This window comes from Lagopus leucura, unplaced genomic scaffold (assembly GCF_019238085.1).
Source record: "Lagopus leucura isolate 7727_CA_CO unplaced genomic scaffold, USGS_WTPT01 Super-Scaffold_100018, whole genome shotgun sequence".
Classification (NCBI taxonomy): domain Eukaryota; kingdom Metazoa; phylum Chordata; class Aves; order Galliformes; family Phasianidae; genus Lagopus; species Lagopus leucura.
The window spans coordinates 13,844,905-13,856,526 of NW_024962272.1; the positions used below are offsets into that span (position 1 = coordinate 13,844,905).

Consider the following 11,622-nt stretch of genomic DNA (forward strand, 5'->3'; position numbering starts at 1 on the left):
CAGCAGTCGCTGAATCATTATAGCTCCTCAGAAAGAATTTGTCTATCACAAAATAGAAAATTTCATGAAAAAAACTTCCATAGCTTTCAGTGTCCTTTTTCATCTCTGATGGACGAACAAAAATTGCTGCTAAACTTTTATTACTTAGGTGGTCTTCAATCTTGAAAATTCAGTTATTATTTTTAAATAAATAAAAGCATTTCAATTAGAAGGCTTTCAAATAACTGTGATGAAAAGTTATATTCAAGATATAAAGCTCTCATTTATGTACTTTGTTATGAATTGGTGATAAGTAGCTCCACACTTCAAAGAACACTTCACTTACCATTATTTTATCTCCTCTCTCAACTCATAAACATCAACAACCCAAGCTTGTGAATTAAAAAAAAAAAAAAAAAAAAGCTAAGCTATTTATATCACATCAGGGCTGAAAGTCTTAAGACAGAACTGTTCACCGCAGAGCTAACAGAATTTATACAGACAGTCCACATTCCAAATGATTTTTTAGGGTTGTTAACACTTTAAGAAGTTCAAAAGTCTTCTTATCCATGCTTATTTCTCTAACAGATATCAGGAGATTGATAAACACTTGGATATATTTTACAATCAAAAGATAGCATGACTCTGATTCATTAGTTAATCACCCTTAATTGCATTATAATATAGCATGGTTGATATATTAATATAGAGAAGACTATTAACTCAGTTATTCTAAGTTTTAAAGGCAGCGGCAAACAAATCACTAACTTAATTCCTACCAGATGATACAGGCTTGTATAAAAAGAAAAGAAAATGTAGCAGCTGATAAAAAAATTTATAATATTTTTTAGAAACTTCAGAAAGACTCAACTTGAATAAAAACTACATACAGATTAAATATACATACTACTATTTTCCTGTCATCAGTGTTTTTTGTTGAAAAAACAGATTTACAGACCGGCTTATATCTTGGTGCTAAGACTAACATACACTCACTGGCAGTCTACCAATCAAGAATAATCTATTGAACAATTTCCACTTGGATTAAGGATGGTGTGCTGATGTAAATGGTGATGAAATGACTCATCTCTTAGAGTAGGTAGTTAGTATTCCACATCTCTGCATCTGTTTCCTCTATTTACTCTGATAATTAGTATTGCTACTTTAATAGTTGTCACACCTACTTTCTAAATTACATTGTCAGGTCTCACTGGGAAAAGAGTTCAGTTCTCACATTGAAGCGACTATGGCTATTGACAGGATTGCTTTCATGAACATTATGTGTATACATATACCTCCCATATAGGTTTACTCTGATTAACATTAAAAACTGCATAGTATTTCCAGTTGTGTTACTTTACTCTGCAGGACTGGAAAAGACCTGACATCCTGGGGAAGCACACACTGCATTGCTGGGATTCACACAAAACTTCCATTTTATAAGGCTTGGAAAACACTACATCTCCCACTTTCTGCCCTGCTAAATGGCTATATGATCATAGGCCTATCCTCCTTGTTCACCAGGCTGTGACATTCAGTACCAAAAAAATACTATTTATAAACCTTCCTTTTTAACAGTAATAACACAAAAATTAATTTTAAAACTTTCTGATTCTAATGGCAGGCTTGTCTTAGAACAGCAGATCTTCTTTCTGATCTTTCCCATGTGAGGTACCTAAGAATAAAGAATAAACAAAGAATAAGACAGAAATAATATCCCAGAATATCTATACAACTTTAACCCTAGGGAACAGTAAAAGATGCAAAAGACATTTAGGAGTGATATTGCGGAATTTTCAGATACTGAATCTTTTTTCCATAATGAATCTTAACAGTACAAGGCTATTAATTACTAGTTCTACACTCAAAAGATGCAACCACTAGCCCACAAAGCAGATTACTATATCATAAGACCTGAAATGAATACAAAGTCTGTTAACAAGCCAGTGGAAGATTCCTCTAGGGGGAAAAAAAAAAAAGAAAAAAAAAAAAAAAGGAAAGAAAACAGAAAAAAGAAAAAGAGCAGCAACAGAAGTATTAAGAGTCCAACATGGCAAGTATTTAATAGAAAAAGTTACATGCAACAGAAGAAAACAAATCTCTGACAAAGCTCTTCTGCAAACAATTAAAGTACAGACCAGTATGAGGTGCTAATATAATAGAATTCCAGTGTTACAGCAAAATCCAGTAAGGCTCAGATAAAACTGTCCATATCTCAAAGCAGGGAATTAGATTCATGTACAAAGTCGTAATTTGTTTCAAGGCAATAAAGCAAACCAGATTTAACTGGTGCATACTGGTATTAAGCAGAGCAATATATCCTCCAAAACAAAAGCCAAACTAGAAACAGAAAAAAAGAAAACAGAAAAAGAAAATGCAGACAAAGAATAAATGCAATTTTAGAGATGCAGAATGTCTGGTTCAGCTTATGAATTGCAGGTAGAACTGAGTATCTGTGAAGAATATCTGTGAACACGGAAGTAATCTGTTTTATCCCTTTTCGCAAGAAGTTTAAGCATTCCTTACGCCACTTTACCGTCACTATGGCTAGTGACATCACAAATCAATTGTATGTACGCTTATGACATCAATATTCTAAACACCATACATATTACAACTTTTTTAGAGGTTAGATGATAAGGAAAGCAATTCTCATTCTGTTTACAGCAGCAATCAATTTTATTTTTTTTACCCGATATCAATGGAGCCTCAATTTCAATTGGTACACTGATAGCATTGCTATTATCCACATAAGAAAAGTTCACCAAGTTGGCAATATCAGCTAAAATAGACCAATATTTGCAATAATGACAAATCCCTATATGATGATATTTACCATTTGCATCATTTCTCTTAAACCCAATTTTCCAGCTAATGCATCATTCCATATCTCATGGATTATGGGATAGTAACTTTGGCTTAAGTTTTCATTATCTTCTTCTGACCAATAGTATCCTCTCACATATCTTTACGTAAGCCAATGCAGAAATGTGAATGAACTGTAATAACACACACTGAGTCATTTTTGTGCCAAATACAAATTGTACTTTTTCATCTAAACATTTACATGCTGTTCTCACTGTCTTCTCCTGCTTAAATCCACAGTTATGCATTTTTACTGTAAACTGAGAAGTATAAAAGGCTTTTGCTATCCTTTTCTCTACAGAACGAAATCTTATCTGAACATACAAATAATCATCCATTCTCCATTAATGAAGCTCCTCCCCAATTAACATTTAATTTTATATTGCTCAAGTGCAATTCAGAGAAAATTATTTCCTTGAAATGTAATTCCTCTGCAAAAAAAGCCTTAGCTAGAGATGAATTCATTCTCATCATGGAATATACATCATTTTTCTATTCCAGAGTTCCAATACTCTACCACCAGCACAGAGGGGGAATATGCACACCAGTCCTTCGAAAATTTTTTGCATTTTATAGGTTTCAAAACTTAAGTTTTTGCCAAAAACAAAAATTCAGTTATCTTCTTCTTTCCAACCATAAGTAGAAAATAATAGAGTAAATTGTACACAGCAAATCAGAATATTAGTCTCTGTAATGGAACAGAGAACAACGCATTCCTTCACTCTAGGATATCAAGGAACAGAATTAATTTCTACCTGTACACATTACAATTACTAGAGAAATAAAGCCTAAAAAAGCTCTTGACATAAAGTCATTTTCCTGCAAGTGGACTATGCACAAGATTCTGCAAATTGGTAGCATGTTTCATCTTTGTTTCACCATTAACAAAATCAAACCAAAAAAAAGGGGGGGTTAGAGCAATCTATCTAGACATAGAGGAGAATGACCAAAGCCTATTAAGTTGCAACAATTATGTTTCTTTAATAGCTAGGTAACTTTGTTAAATCCACGTTTTATCCCTGACTTACACAAAAATCTGAGAAGACGAGAGACATGGTCCAAACTCTTAAGCACAAGTATTTGAACATCAATAAAACATTGCTTATGGTAATGATACACAATGCTAATTGTGCAGTCTATAAAATTGACTTGCTTCCACAAAGTGAATTATTCCTCTTCCAAAGCTTATTGAAAAAAGAACCTCCAATATTTACAGTAGTAAGTAGTATGTAGTAATGAAGAAGGTGCCTTTAACTGAAACTTCAACTCTACAGTGTTAAAGTATTTTTAGATAACCATGCTAATTGCAAGGAAACAGAGGCACAAACAGCAAACAACTTGTCCAAAGTCACTAAGAAAACAAATGACAGGAAGCAAAAGATACAAGCCTCATACTTTCTAATCCACTAACCATACCTATTTGTCAACGATTTTTTCAAGTATAGGCTACTATTCAACTTAAGGTTTTCAAACATAGAATAATAACGCAGCACAACAGTTGCAGTGGTGAAGGGCAATATTATGCCCAAAAGAAAACGACCACACAACAAACATGGAAAGTATTTTCTTTTCAGACTTTATGACACATACTCTATTTTGTATGGAATCAGTGTGGTAAGTGTAAGTAAAAATATACATGTTTATTCTAACATCAGTTGAGGCCACATTAATTCTGAGAAAAGCATTCACAGAAAAGCATTCACATGGTTCATACACAGTATGACCAAGTCTGCAAATGAAAGAACGATTCTTTCAGAGCTCAGAAAAACTTGCCAGTCAGACACTTCTGTCCCCTTTCCTCAGTTATCCACACCCAGAAATGGCCTCAGAGTAAAAAAAATTAAAAAAAAAAAAAAATCTTCTGAATAAAGATGTATTTATGGCACTAAGTACACCTGACAGAAAAAGAAAAATGTATTCTTCAGAAGAATAAAAAAATAACTTCATGACACCCACATCAACATTTACACCTTTTTGTTGTACATTATTTTAACACACTCCCACAGACGTTTGTCCCTTGAGTCCATTGACAAGGTTTCATGCTATTCACAGGCATTAAATCAGCCCATTCATTCTTTGCAAATAAGAAGAGATAAGTTCCTCAGAAACATAGAGAGCAAAGGCTTTCAGTGATTCACTCAGTCAAATTTGAACTACAGGAACAATTGACTGTGCAGGCAGCTAGACTGGAGACACAGCACTGACATCAAAACCCACAAGGCATTCATCTGAGGAATTCTTAAGTCAATTATTCCTGCATATTCTGTGCCTGTGTGCTTTTTATTGTGCTAATAGTGAATCCTGTGACTTACCAGTAGGATTTTTTGTCTCATCTGTTTGTAAGAGCAGTTGCAATCTAACAATGCCACCCATGGGAAGAACTCAAAGCTGTATAGTTTTGGTACTACATGAGAGGAGAGTTCCTTATCAGTTTGGGTCACATGATGGTAGATGACTAATTTTAAGGCATAACATATGAAAACAGCATTACATAGTGGTACAACTCCTGGCCAGTCCTCCTTGGACACCCACGTATATTGATTTAGTTGTGTATCAAGATACTTCCATTACAGCAATTGCATGGAATATTTCAATACTATCACAGAGTTAATCTAGTTTTACATATTTATCATATCTAGGAAATCTAGCAGCAGGGAAAAAGGTCAATCCTGTAGTTTGGCTCCAGGATTCAGATGCCTGGAGTGCTATTTCCATTTCTAACGCATCTTACATACGACAATAAAGAAGTTGTTTGGTTTCCCAGGGCTTTTTCCTACTCTGCTTATACAGAAGCCTGTTCGTAGCGCTCTAATTTCCAACTTTCAAACTGCATATTACTTTTCTTTTTTTCTTTTTCTTTTTTTTTTTTTGTTATGTTTTAAACAAACTAAAACAGCACATTTAGAAACATCCAATTTTCTTGCTTTCCAAATACAAAAAATTTACTCCTGAAAGAATCACAAAATCCTCAGTGGACTTTTACATTCTCAGATTATCATAATTGATGCAGTGCAGATTATATCTGAGCGAGTCTTTAAATTGTGACCAATAGCATCTATATAATTAATGACTAATAAGTTTATATAACTATAACTCAGGGCATTACTTATCTGCAGAATTTCTATTAGAAGTTAAAAATGCACCCAAAACCAACAACATATACACACACAAGTCAAAGGTCATAAATCTGCAACCACAGATTGACAGCTTAAAAATTTAACAGAAACGTCTTGCAAATAGGGTAAATCTGATAATCATTTCTTACCGTTGCAGATAAAAGACCCCTTCAAGGAAGTTAAAAAGACTCTCATTCAAATTCTAGCATTCAGAAGATTCAAGTTATAAATATTACATTAATATAGATTTTTTTAATTTGTGATTATAATGCTCATGAGTATTTTTGCATCACAGATATAAATAATGATTACTGTATACTAGTTGTCATAGCCACCTAAAAATCACCATGTCTATACTAAAATGCACAAATAAGTAGAAGTCCAGCACTGATTAATCATCTTATTAACTACATCTATGATTAGTCTTACTAAGTTTTAAATACTTTCAAAATAGCCATAAAGTTATTGGGACAGAATAACATACTGTTACAGAGAATAGTTACATTCCAAATACAGAATATATAGAGAGAATAGTATACATTATATATAAAAAGAGAACAGTATACATTCCAAATGGTATCCAAATAGTATACATTCCAAATTCCTATAATTTTAAAAATACTTTCACTATTTGGTCCTAAACCACTCTCAGAAATTGGTGGAATTTGCCACTAAGTTTCAAGACAGAAAGGGTTTTTTTTTTAATTCCAATGCTACATAAAAGAAAATACTTCTTAATGAATGTTACCATTTTAGCAACATCAATAATGACAGTAGTTATTCACAATAATATTAACCAGAAAAACAGATATGAGAATACATACTTGGGTGAAAGTTGTTTAATTAAAGATTTTACATTAGTTACAGCAGCTACTCTGCTGTTTACACACGTAAGTTTCTCTCAGCCTGCCTTATTTTTTACCTATTTTTTCTGACCAGTTTGTTATAAAGCATGTTGTACACATTAAAAAAAAAAAAAAAAAAAAAAAAAAAAAAGTCTTACAAACCAGAGACTTTTTATTTTGTGCAATATATCCATTTTCCTGAAAATGTCTGAAACGTCTCCATGTAAATAGAAGGACTGTAAAATTTTCTAATTATTTCAGGGAACGGTTGTTTCATCCATTACAAGATTCTTCACCCAGCTTTTAGAATAATTCTTGATCAAAAACAGCACCTTCACAACTGTAAGTCAACTTACTGTAACATACGTTTTAGGGAAAAAGAAAGAAAACTGGTTCAGCAGATGGCTTAAGAGATGGTGGCTCAAGAGTACTGAGCACACAAGGTCACTTCATTTTGAGGAAGACAACTGGCCACTTTCAAGTGGGTAACTTTGCTTAACTGCTGGTAACATCAGTCTCAAAAAAACCAAGCTCATACTGTCCCTTCTGACACTTCTACCCTGGAGAGACAGCATCCTATAGTTAACTTAGCATACAGAGAGGCCAGCTCATCCGTATGTATGGGATCACTAGATCAGAGAACTAGTGCCAAACAAAAAGTTGAACAACAGAGTTCCACCTATCACAAACTGTTTCACTCTATACGCAATTTCTAATAAATGCGTAAGAAAAGAATCGCTTTGAAGGCTTCTGTCCTGCTTTTAAACTTGCCTAAAACTGGCTGATGCATTCAATTTTTAGTAGCTAAAGGTAGGAAGATGTCAAACCACGTAGACCCTAGTTTCCATAGGAAACTAAAAAAGCACAGAAACGATCATTAAATCTTGACTGTAAGAAAAAAATACAGACGTCAGTGTCTGTTTCAGACTCCCAATGCCTATATTTTCCAAGACAAATCTCCTCTGAGGGGCAGGTATAGCAGAGCTTGCACACTCCTTACAAAACCAACCACTAGAGAACACATTATCATGAGCATTCAGCATGCCTGCTTCTATCCAAGAGAGGGCAGTGGTGAACAAACATACAGAGTAAGGAAAAATACACGGCATGCTGCAAAAAACTTAGTCAACAAAGTGGACTTTCCAGCAATGCCAGAATTTAACGGGAAGGAGATTTTCATTGACATCAGCTCACAACATAACTTCATAGTATCTCCAATTCTGCTGGAAATACCATGCGAGTTACTCTGCAACACATTTTTTTAACCTCCGACAGAGAACATGGACATGAATGCAAAAAACAAAAACAAAAAAACAAACCCACAAAACAAACCAAGGCAATAGAGAAAGCAGATGAATGATCTTCAGTTTGACAGTAACAGAAAAGCTCTACTTTCATACACGCACACACACACACACACACAAAAAAAAAAAAAAAAAAAAAATCAAGGATTTTGAATAGAAAAAAAAAAGGCTCCAAATCATTGACCGCTATTATGTGCTAGAAAAATCACCAAATTCTCCATATTCTCCATGTTTTCCATATTTCAAAGACCTGTTGCTAGAACATGATGTCCACAAGAGTTTACCTAAAGTAGGATTCATCTCTCAAATATAGCACTAGAGCTGTTATCTCATCTTAACTATTCCTCCATAACAAAAACAGTGACTTGGAAAACGACTGAGTAAAAGCTGTGGTTTAATTAAACACATTGGTGATCCTAAGCCCAAAATGGCTGATTCCTTCCCTATTCTTTAGCTGCAGGTCAGATATGCCATTCACAGGTATGGTGAATTTTGTATATATGCACTGGCACGTATATACTATAGGCCCCACTGTACGCCTACAGGTGCACCACAAAAACACACTGCCCCGGTCTTGTTGCACTGGAACAGATGCCTGCCCGTGTCAGATTGCACAGCACAAAAGCTGGACATCTGCTGGATCAGGAACTGAGCTGCGAACTCTGCACCCCTCTCTGCGCGCCCGTTAGGTACCTAAGCCCCGAAGTGTGTGCTGCATTTGACTCCACTTCCACAGCCCCTCCAAGCAAGGGGAAGCAGGAGGACAAGGGCAGCAGCGGATACCGCAGCCCGGCAGATGCCCGCCACTCACCAGCCCTCAAAACGCATGCGCGGACCCTCCAGCCGCGCCACCTCCCCGCCGCGGGGCGCCGCCGACCACCGACGGGGGGAGCGGCGGAGAAGGGGCGAGAAAAGGGCATTGTTCCCTCTCTTCCCTTCCCCTCTCTTTCCCTCTCTTTCCCTCCCGCCCCCCGACCCCGCCCCCTCCCCCTCCTCTCGGCTTACCCCGCCGTCCCGTTCGGGCCCCGGTTTGGAATTTTCGCGCGTTCCGCCGCCGCGCAGCCGGCTGTGAAGGCCGCGCGCGTGCGCAGGGGGCGGAGCCGGCGGTGGTGCGATGTGGGTGGTGCGGCAGTAACGGCCCGGCTGTGCGTTGGGACGCTCCGCGGGGGTTTATGCCGCTCGGGCTTCCCTTTGCTCTGCGCGGGTTGAAACGATGGCTCGTCAGCCCGCGGTGTGCTTCACGACCGAGGGCCCAAACATTTCTATTCTGTGTGTCACTAGACACTGCTCGTGGTGCACCAGCACTAAAACCTGTGTGGAACTTGTGTGTGCATTTGAGAGTGAACTGGGCACCGTGGCTGTTGGTATAGGGGGGTTAGAGATGCTGAGGTGGCCTCAATAGATGGGTGTGCCTGGCCTGTGCCAGCTTGCAGACCCTCAAGGGAATAAGGTCAATTTTGACTTCTTTGGTCAGCCTAAGTGCTAAATCTGCTAAACCTGTTTGTTTTGTCAACACCAACAGACCTTGTAGCCTGTGTGGAAACGTGTGAATAGTGTGAGCACTGAAGTTCCGTAGATAAGAAATTTGGGGTTAAATAAAGATCGGGTTTGAAAGAAATATACAGGGCAGCATGCCCTCAAGTTGTTAAAAAAGAGACTGAGTAGTAACATAAAAGAGCTGCATTATGTGATGTAGCATTCATATTCAGCACGAGGATGAGCACTAAGATGTGCTCTGGAGTACTGCGTCCAGGCTTGGGGCTCCCAGTACAAGAAAGACGCAGAGCTCTTGAAGCAGGTCCAGAGGAGGGCCACTAAGATGAACAGAGGGCTGAAGTATGTCTCCTATGAGGAAAGGTCGAGGAAACTGGGCTTGTTTAGTTTGGAGAGGAGAAAGCTCCGGAGAGACCTCATTGTGGCCTTCCGATACTTGAAGGGAGAATGTAAACAGTAGGGGGAATGACTGTTTACAAGGATGGATAGTGATAGGACAAGGAGGAATGGTTTTAAATTAAGATAGGAAAGGTTTAGGAGGTTTAGAAGCAAGTTTTTCACATAGAGGGTGGTGATGCATTGGAACAGGTTGCCCAAGGAGGTTGTGGATGCCCCATCCCTGGAAGCATTCAAGGCTAGGCTGGATGTGGCTCTGGGCAGCCTGGTCTAGTGGTTGGCGACCCTGCACGTAGCAGGGGGGTTGAAAATAGATGATCACTGTGGTCCTTTTTAACCCAGGCCATTCTATGATTCTATGAGAAACTTGCGGGAAATAGCTGCAACATTTCTGCCAAACTTTTTGTTCTACCAACAATTAGTCTGAATTAGCAGGCTTACAAATATGAGATATTCGAGAAGATTTATCCTCTGCATAAACATTTGTCCAGCACTGCCGAAGTTGTTTTCCACTTTGAATGTAAGCTGAACTAGATAAAAACTGCAAATACCTTACTTTCATTCAGCTTTTGTAGTCTTTCATTCAGATTTGGCATGATGTGTCATCTTTTCCACTCACTGGTGCTTTCAGTTTTCAGTAAAATGAGACACAATCTCCTTCCATACAAATACAAATTCAGCCTACCCTATATAGTAATAGCTTCATAATTCCTGCATTACTTTCTTTTCATTTAGTATTACTGAATTGGCACCTGATGAATTAGGAGGGCTCTGCTGTAGAAGTTCCAGAGTACTTTTTTGGGAAATAGCAATTGCTCATCAGGCAGTCCACCAAGATAAACTGACTAGGATGTTTCCCACACATCCAGCACATCTGCACAGCACAGCTCAGAGTTTTGGGTGTGACACCCATATTCACACTGTGAATCCAGTTCATAACTCATACAAGTCTTCAATCATTCTATGCCTTCCCTTTCTTGTCAAATGAAAACATGGGAAAATTTCTATTTGCTTGCTATAATCAATTGTGTCAACACTTCCTTAAATGTCAACAAATTTAATTATTTAATTGCTGAAACTGTTCTAACACAGTGAAATAAGTTTGAGTGCAGGAGGATGAATAACATCATTTTTTTGTATTCTGACTGGGTATGTTCCATGACTGTCCAGTGTTTATTTCTATCCCACAGTCAGTGAGTAGCAAAAAACTGCCATTGATAATCAACCTGACGCTTATACCATTAATAGAGCCAGTTTTCATCTTCCTATGCAAGGATCCATATTCCCATTTGCATGCACAACCAAGCGTATGGGCAAAGATCATTGTAATGTAACAGAAACTATGAAAAATAAACCCAGGAGGAAAAGGGAAAAAAATGAAAAAAAGAAAGAAAAAAAAAAGAGATTTAAGAAAGTAATGAGAAAGAATGTGGAAGACAGATGTGTAGAAATAGGAGTGAAAGTCATAGCAAATTACTAATATGCTTGAATTTGCATAGGTGAAAAAAACACTTGCTAGTATTACCTTCAAATAACCCTTATTTTAAGTAGCCAAAAAAAAAAAAAAAAAAAAAAAAAAAAAAAAAAAGTGTCATTGATCTGAATAATGAATTAGGTAGTACA

General features: G+C 37.2%; 1 protein-coding gene across 1 annotated transcript in view; it reads right to left on the bottom strand.

Annotated features, from left to right (window-relative positions):
- FANCC (FA complementation group C) overlaps nucleotides 1–9,176 on the bottom strand; it is an 85,222-nt gene extending 76,046 nt beyond the window's left edge. Inside the window, exon 1 of the mRNA XM_042877545.1 lies at nucleotides 9,115–9,176. The gene's annotated coding sequence lies outside the window, so the exon portion shown is untranslated. The remainder of the gene's footprint in view (nucleotides 1–9,114) is intronic.
- Between the last annotated feature and the right edge of the window lie 2,446 nt (nucleotides 9,177–11,622).